This window comes from Capsicum annuum, chromosome 5, assembly GCF_002878395.1.
Source record: "Capsicum annuum cultivar UCD-10X-F1 chromosome 5, UCD10Xv1.1, whole genome shotgun sequence".
In the NCBI taxonomy this organism is placed as follows: domain Eukaryota; kingdom Viridiplantae; phylum Streptophyta; class Magnoliopsida; order Solanales; family Solanaceae; genus Capsicum; species Capsicum annuum.
The window spans coordinates 75,684,918-75,692,627 of NC_061115.1; the positions used below are offsets into that span (position 1 = coordinate 75,684,918).

The 7,710-nt window shown below is 30.8% G+C and overlaps 1 long non-coding RNA gene across 1 annotated transcript; it reads left to right on the forward strand.

Annotated features, from left to right (window-relative positions):
- Positions 1 to 1,819: 1,819 nt before the first annotated feature.
- Positions 1,820 to 6,352, forward strand: LOC124898895. The gene is made up of 2 exons (XR_007055777.1): positions 1,820 to 2,669; positions 5,945 to 6,352. It is a non-coding gene; the product is annotated as an uncharacterized LOC124898895 (long non-coding RNA).
- Positions 6,353 to 7,710: the final 1,358 nt, after the last annotated feature.

Genomic DNA, 7,710 nt, shown 5'->3' on the forward strand with positions numbered 1-7,710 from the left:
ATTCGATAAGGCACAATAAGCACTCTTCATACTACCTATTCATTGGCTATAAATTTAGACGGCTAGCGACAGTTTTGTGGAAAAAAAATTTTTAACTTCTTCTAAATACACGTATTTTCAAACAAACAACTATAGAGTCACATGTGTTTTTGTTGTTCTTTATATTCGATGAAGTCGTTAGTGTTTGAAGTAGCATTGTTGATACCTAATTTTTATCCTCCACGACTGGCTATAACCCTGCGTACTTTGATTTTAAATAAAATCAAAATATTTATTTAATCCAAATAAAGTTTTTCTAAAATGATGCTTTGGATTTAAGTTTGTAATTTTAAGTAGCGATCATGCATATTTGTATTCCTAAATATGAGATAGTATAATTTAATTACTTAGTAATTATTTTATCAAATAGGTTTTAAATCAAAATTCACCTTGAAAATTAGTTCAAATAGGATAAATCTTGATTTTTATATATTATTTTTTAAAAAAATAATTTATTTGGATAATATTTATTTTATTTGTTAAAATCAAGAAACTAAGGGTTAATTGAAACAATTGGCCACAATATGCTATTGGGAAACTGAATTTTTTAATTTAACCGAAATTTAAATAAAATTGATTAAGTAGGCATTTGACCATAAAGACTAAAGTTTTTTGAAGTTGGAGGTGGAGTTGTGTTTGGTCATTTGTTTTTAAAAGTTTTTTTTTTTACTTTTGAAAAGTCCCTTTTAAATGTAATTTTATGCCCCAACCTTTTAAAAATTATCAACATTGCCCAAATAACTAATTTACCTACTAACATACAATCAAATATGATTCTTATAAATTCAACAAAGCCTTTTTAAATAGATATTGTCAAATACAACTTCAACTTCAAAAAATACAAACAACATTTTTTTTATGGCCAAAAGCCTACTATGTTTTTACAAAAAAATATTTGAAACAATGTTCGTGCTTGAATTTACGTAAATAAAATTTCAAAAGTGAAAAATGAATCAAAAAATAGGTTGAAATACAATTTCAAGTTGAATATGAAATTTTCATTAATAAACATTAATTTTTAAGTACAATAAAAAATTACTTCATTTAAAAGTGAATAATTTTTATGACCAATAAGGTCATTATAATGACCACAAGGGCATCATACATGCAGTATTTTTTTGGTCATTTCTTCAGGGACCAGTGAATATCAATCTTACAATATTTTCCTAATTATCCTTTACAATTGATATTCATTTCACCTGTGAATTGTAAATGAAGATACTTTGCACTTTTTCTAAATGAAAACAAAGAACAAATTGATAGATCTTGGTTATTTCTTCAAAAGTAAAGAAGTAAGACATTGAAACTCCGATGCCACATGAATTTTTAAACTAATACACTAATATTATTTTGTATTTCTCGATTGCGTAGTTGATTCAATATGAACAAAGATGAAAAGAAAAAAGAAGAAAATTATCAAAATTGATAGATCAAAATTTGCTATTTTAGCATGAGTTAAAATATATAGTAGTTACGCATTTGTTCATGGTTATTGGTGGGTTGATAGCTGCAGTTAATAAGAAGGGCTTTGTACAATATTAAAAAAATTGGGATTATATGTAATAATAATAAAAGTTAAAATTCAAATTGAAAAAAAAAGGTAAAAACAACAAAAAATTATTTTCACTTTTTAGAAAACAAATTTGAAATTATTTTTGAAATTTCTACGACCAAATACCACAAATCTTATAAAATGAAATTTTTTTTTCCAAAAAAAAATGAATAATTTCTATGGCCAAACTGCCTCTAAATCCTAATCTAACTGAGCTATCGGTTAAATAACCTAAATTTAAAACCTCATCACTCGCCTGATCCGATCCGGCCCAAACATTATTCCTCCACTTATCCAGCATACACCGACAACAACTTCAACATCGGCAAAAACATACAAACAACATCTCACCATACAACCCAACATTTCCATCAAACAACAGCCTCAAACGATGCCCCAACACCATCAAAACCTCATGGGGTTTTGTCAGAAACTCCATTTAATTCCCTCAAAGCTTCTAGGAATGCAACACCTCGTCGAAGCCAGCATTCAAATCCCTTAAGGTGTAGCAAAATTCCAGCAATCTAGTACTATACAGTACATACATGAACCATGCTCATTGGTTTGGACTTTTCCCAAATTCCCAAATTTTTATTTTACCCTAATTGAATTGCAAGTGTGTGGGAATACACTAGGTTTGTTGTTGTTGTTTGTTGTTGTTGTTGTTGAATCGCAAGTGTCCAATTGCCCACGATTTTGTGCCCTATAGTACTAACGTGGCTCAATTAGGTAGAATTCAATTCGATTTTCAAAAACCCTTATCCAAAAAGACATAAGTCCCTAATCTACACCTTTGTTTCCACCCAAAATGCCCCGCCTTTCTTTTATATATAAATTGGCAGTGAGTTAAAGGCTGAAGGAAGAGTGATTTTTGGAAAAAAAATTAAAAATTCGAGAGGCGCATGCTCCTATCGGACAAAACCAAAACTCACGAAGAAATATATTCAAATTTCGGAAATAAATTGTGGATCTTCGACGAGTCTGAATTTGAACTCTGGTGAAATAAATTTGATAATACAGTTTCGGTGGAAGTTTCGTCTCTGAAAACTTGTATTCCCAATGTGCTGCTTTAGAAAAGGTAATTTGTTTTGTCTAAATTACCTTCTCTGTTATGGGTTGTGGTTTTGTTTGTTTCGCGCCAAATTTAAGTGATTTTGCTATTCATTACATCTTGTCAAATTCTTTTAAATTCAGTAGCGTGATATAGTAGTGGCCTGCATACTACTTGTTTGAAACTTCCACGCTAATTTTCAAAAATTATCGCCGCTTAGCTAAGTCCTGTCTTGGTATGAGCCATATGAATAGGTAATTATGCATGTTAATCTGTTTCCCCTTGTGTTGAATCATGGCAACTCTATTTGGGGTCATATATGCGAAATAATTGGAATGGTCTTGTATGAACCTACGTACATATATATGTTTTGATGCCGTAAAAAATCTTTGAAATTGTAGCGTAAAGTATGAAATGATTTCCCTTTTTGTGTTTATTTGGAACTGAGATAGGTCTTAGATGTGAAAAAAAATGAGATTTTTATATGTTTTGAAGCATAACAATGTTTAAGGATAGACATCAATTTGTCCGTTTGCAATTATATTCTTGTTTGATTGTTTTATATCACTGAAGTAGGAGCTTGAGTGTGTTTTCTAAGTTGAGAATTCCCCAAGGACCTCTTGAATTAGCTAATAAGTGTCTTTCTCAAGGAGGGGATGAAGCCTCTTGAGTTCTCTTCTTTAATAGGGCAAGAGGACGTAAATGAATATCGAACATTATTCATCTCCTTCACCACAAGCCTGCTTCTAGATGCTCTTCCAGCAGTAATATTCATGTAGTCAGATTTTTTTTCCCTTTTTTTTGTGATCAGAACACAAAGGTGAAACATATCTTCACTATGGTATATTTTCATCACTGGGAACTCTAAGCAAGAATTGTGAATGGGTTTTAGTGCATGGATGTCTCTGGTGTTAAAATGAAGGCAATTCTTAGTTCTTTGCATTATTTTTCGAATAGAATGTATTAAAACCTGTCAAAGTATATTTTGAATTTTTCCTTACATTAACATGAAATTCTAAATGGCTGCATAATCTATATTTGCCTAACGGTTAGGTTTTTGGTTTAACCGATAAGAAAATATTCATAAAATAGAATTAGTGGTAACTAATATGAAAAAAAATTGAATTTTAGTTGCCACCAAAAATCCTACATGATGTGTTTTAATTTACTAGAACATTCAAGTTTGAACTAAACGTTGTTGGGAGAAATTAAGAGTTTGTATAATTGAAATAATAAGTTTGTTAATTTGTAGAAATTAAAGAGATTCTAAGAAATATATAATAAGTCATATATATATATATATATATATATATATATATATATTATAACCCAATAAGAAAAAATCGAACCGAACAAATAACTCAATAATTTTTTTTTTTATAAAATCATTAAAAAATCGTTAATCCAATAACCCAATAACAATAAATCAATAACATTTTTATCGGTTTGGTTTATCGGTTCGATTCTTGTACACCTCTGATGCCTACCACTTCTCTGTAAACATATGACAAATATGAATAGTTTGTTACTTCTTTGCAACTAAATGTAGTATGGACTTATGTATTTTATCTACTAAGCTTTACCTTCCATTGTTATGCATAAAGTTTTCCTAAGCAAAGTCTGTGACTTTATGCGCATGTGATCTTGCTTATTTCAAAAGTATGTTAACATCAAGTTACATTATATTCACCATGTGCTAATCCTTATCTATTATTTGATGCATGTGATATTTGTCTGCGTCCTAACGGACTATCTCATTTTGCATCTTCGATGGTCCAAGGCCCAATAGCATTGAGTCAAATGTCAAGGCCCAAAAATGGGTAAAAAATCAAAGTTGAAAAAATGTGTCCCTAAATGCTACAAAAGGGGAGCTGATATACATTGATATCAAAGGTGGAAAAAAAATTGGAAATGGACTAAAAAGATCATGAAAAATTGAGGATTAAAGTCTAGCAGGTCCAAATGATTTCAAAACCCATTTTCTCAACCTTTTTTTCTTTATCATTTGTGACAGTCTAATATCTTAGGTTAATAAAAGTAAGTTTATTTATGTTTTCCCTTTAGAGTAAGCCTTCCAAAAAAAAATGAAATTTACTTTTGTTCATATAATTAGTGATTTATTTAGGTTAAAGTGACTTTTTCTGATATTAAAATAATCCTCTTGAAATTCAAGTGTTTATAATTAATCTAATACTTGTCTCAATTTGACATTTTTTCCAAAAATTTTCACCTTTTGAAAAACATTTTTTCTATTTTGACTAAACTAACTTTTTCTTCATAAAATGATGTGTTCTCTTGAATATTATATATAATTTGAAAATTAGTTTAAGTAGATCTTCCATTAATTTAGGTAAATTACTTTTTTCACTTGAAAGAAATGAATGTCCTATTTGCAAATAAATTTCAGATTTTACAAAGTTAGTCAAGCTTTTAAAATTAGTCATTTTTGCAAATCAGCCAAATTATCTATTGGTCAGTCGTTTTGTGGATGCTTGTTGAGTGTCTTAAAATTCTTCTCAAGGTTTTATGTGAATCTCCTTACCCAGTTTCTATGCTTAAAAGGATTTATTTCTGGTTTAGAAATTTTGAAATATTTTTATTTTTTTCTTGATATTTTCTTAAAAATTAAGTGTGCGACTCTGTATTTTCTTAAATTATTTTGAGATTTTCTTTAAAGTTTTGAAATAGTTTAAAAGTCAAAGACCCATGTTTTCCAACTTCGATTCGAAAAGGTATAAAACAGAACTGATGACTCTGCAAGGGAATTTATTAAGATTCTAACTATTTTTTAAACTATTTGATTTATTTGAGCTTATTTGAATAACTATGCTAGATTAGTAATATCTTGTGATAATCTATCATCTGCATTCATGACATACTTACTTATTGATCCTTAAATTTTTGGAGTTTCGCGGTTGTCGTGGCCTTTATTGATTAATTTCAAATGAAAGTGTTGGAAGTATGACAGTTTATTGTTGTGTTAGGTGTCCGATGACTATTTGTATTTCAAAACCTAAGTTATCCACTTGAAAACCTGGTCAAAATTCACTCTAGATATCTAGGATAGAGCAAAATCAAAATCATTTTTATGCATAAGACTAGGGAATCCAAAACCTCTATGTATTGGGGGGGGGGGGGAGAGGGGGCATTAGGTCCATTAAAAAATCTACCCAATGTCTAGTGACCATGAGTCAATCACAGTGAATCATATTTATAAGTTGAAGTAGTATGTGTCAATAAATCTAATCCAATATCATTATTTGGTGTGGGGAGAAAAGCTTACCTTGTTTCCTTTTGTGTAGGTATGGATTAACCAATCCCATAAGAGGATTCAAGATAATGATTAAGTCGAACGATTGGTGGAAATATATGAGTGCGCAAGACGGTAAAATCCTTATAATGCATATCGGATATTTGTCTTTCCTTGGAAGCTTTAATTTTGTAGAAGACATCCGATCACCAACAGGTATCGTGTATGGCATGAGGTGGGTTTACCCAAGAAGGCGAAGGCCGACAAGGGATCATTCGGATACTAGTGTTTTCTATTGTCAACTTTGTGAGTTTGTTTTCCTCGCATTTTATTTTTCCTTTCCCCAAAGATTATATTCCCCATTTGCTATTCTGTAGGCATTTATGCCTTTTTTGATATTTATGAAAATTATTTCTGAATTCATCATAAGTATGGAAACTGTAAATCAATTACATCTAAATAACATCTGACTCAATCTGTGAAATCTCTACTACATGAAAATCTGACAATTATCTGAAACTAGGACAAGCCCCCCAGTAGACGAAAACCATATCTAATAATAGTTGTCTGAAAATAAATAGGCCTTCTGGAATAAAGAAGGCTCACTAACTAGGCACTACAACTCTATCTGATAAAATCTATTGCTTTTCTGGACCCCTAGACTGAGCCTCAGAACCTGGAGGGAAGAGTGGGGTCAATACAGATGTACTGGTACGCAAAGTAATCTAAAATAAAACTTTTTTATAAGTGAAATAGTGGAGAACAATTTGTTAAAACATCATCCATAAACAGTTCTCAAAAACACATGGGCACTTTCTGAAAATCATAAGTCATTCTTGTCAATGCACTGTCTGATCTTTGTATTACTTCTGAGTTAGGTGGTACGCCCCTACAATTCTAAAATCTCACGGGCTATATGGAATCCGCCATTGACTCGGCGGAGAATCCCCCAACCCGAGTGTGCTACAAGGGTTGGAGTTTCTATTTTTGATACACCACAAGACGTTAGACCAGCGCAATATAATACACCCGGATCGACAAATCACGGTTTTGGGCAATGAGTTGTCTGAACTCATGCCTCATTCGGGAAACCACCTAACGTCTCTTTATGCCCAGTTTTAACCACTTCTAAAACATACATCATTATAAATCTTAAAATCTGAAAGTCTAATTTCAAGCATGCATTCTATTCTGTTCTAAATTATCATGGCATAATCTGAATTGGTGTCGTCATACCAAGACTTGCAAGTCCTATTTTTGAGACATATTATAATAAGCATGATCTTTCATTAAAACATAGCTCATACCACCCAAACATGCAAATAGTACAAGACATTTCATATTCTGAAGCATAAATCAAAACTATGCAAAAATCCTTTAAACATATGGTGGTCATGTGCTTTTGGCAAAATCATGCACTCTTTCCTTATATGAATATTTTAAACATTTATCAACACAAATACCCTCTCTTTTGAAATCGAAATCTTAATCCAATCATAACACAATTCAAGACAATTTAAACCATGTTTTTCAAGGATACATTCAAAACATCTATAGCATATGATAAGTAAAGGAAAATCAAAACAAGAGAGGGATTTTACATAATTCATGCTCTCAATTAAATCATCAATCTTAAAACATAAGCATACATATATATAAAATTTCTAATCAATGTGGGAAAGGTCAAAAGACCAAAACAATACCGTCAAGATTTCTAAAACATGAATGTATTCATAAATCTGAAAATTTCTTTCTTAAAATCATGATTTCTATGCCCATGAGATTGTAGGAAAACCATGCGTACCTCTATTTTAAAGA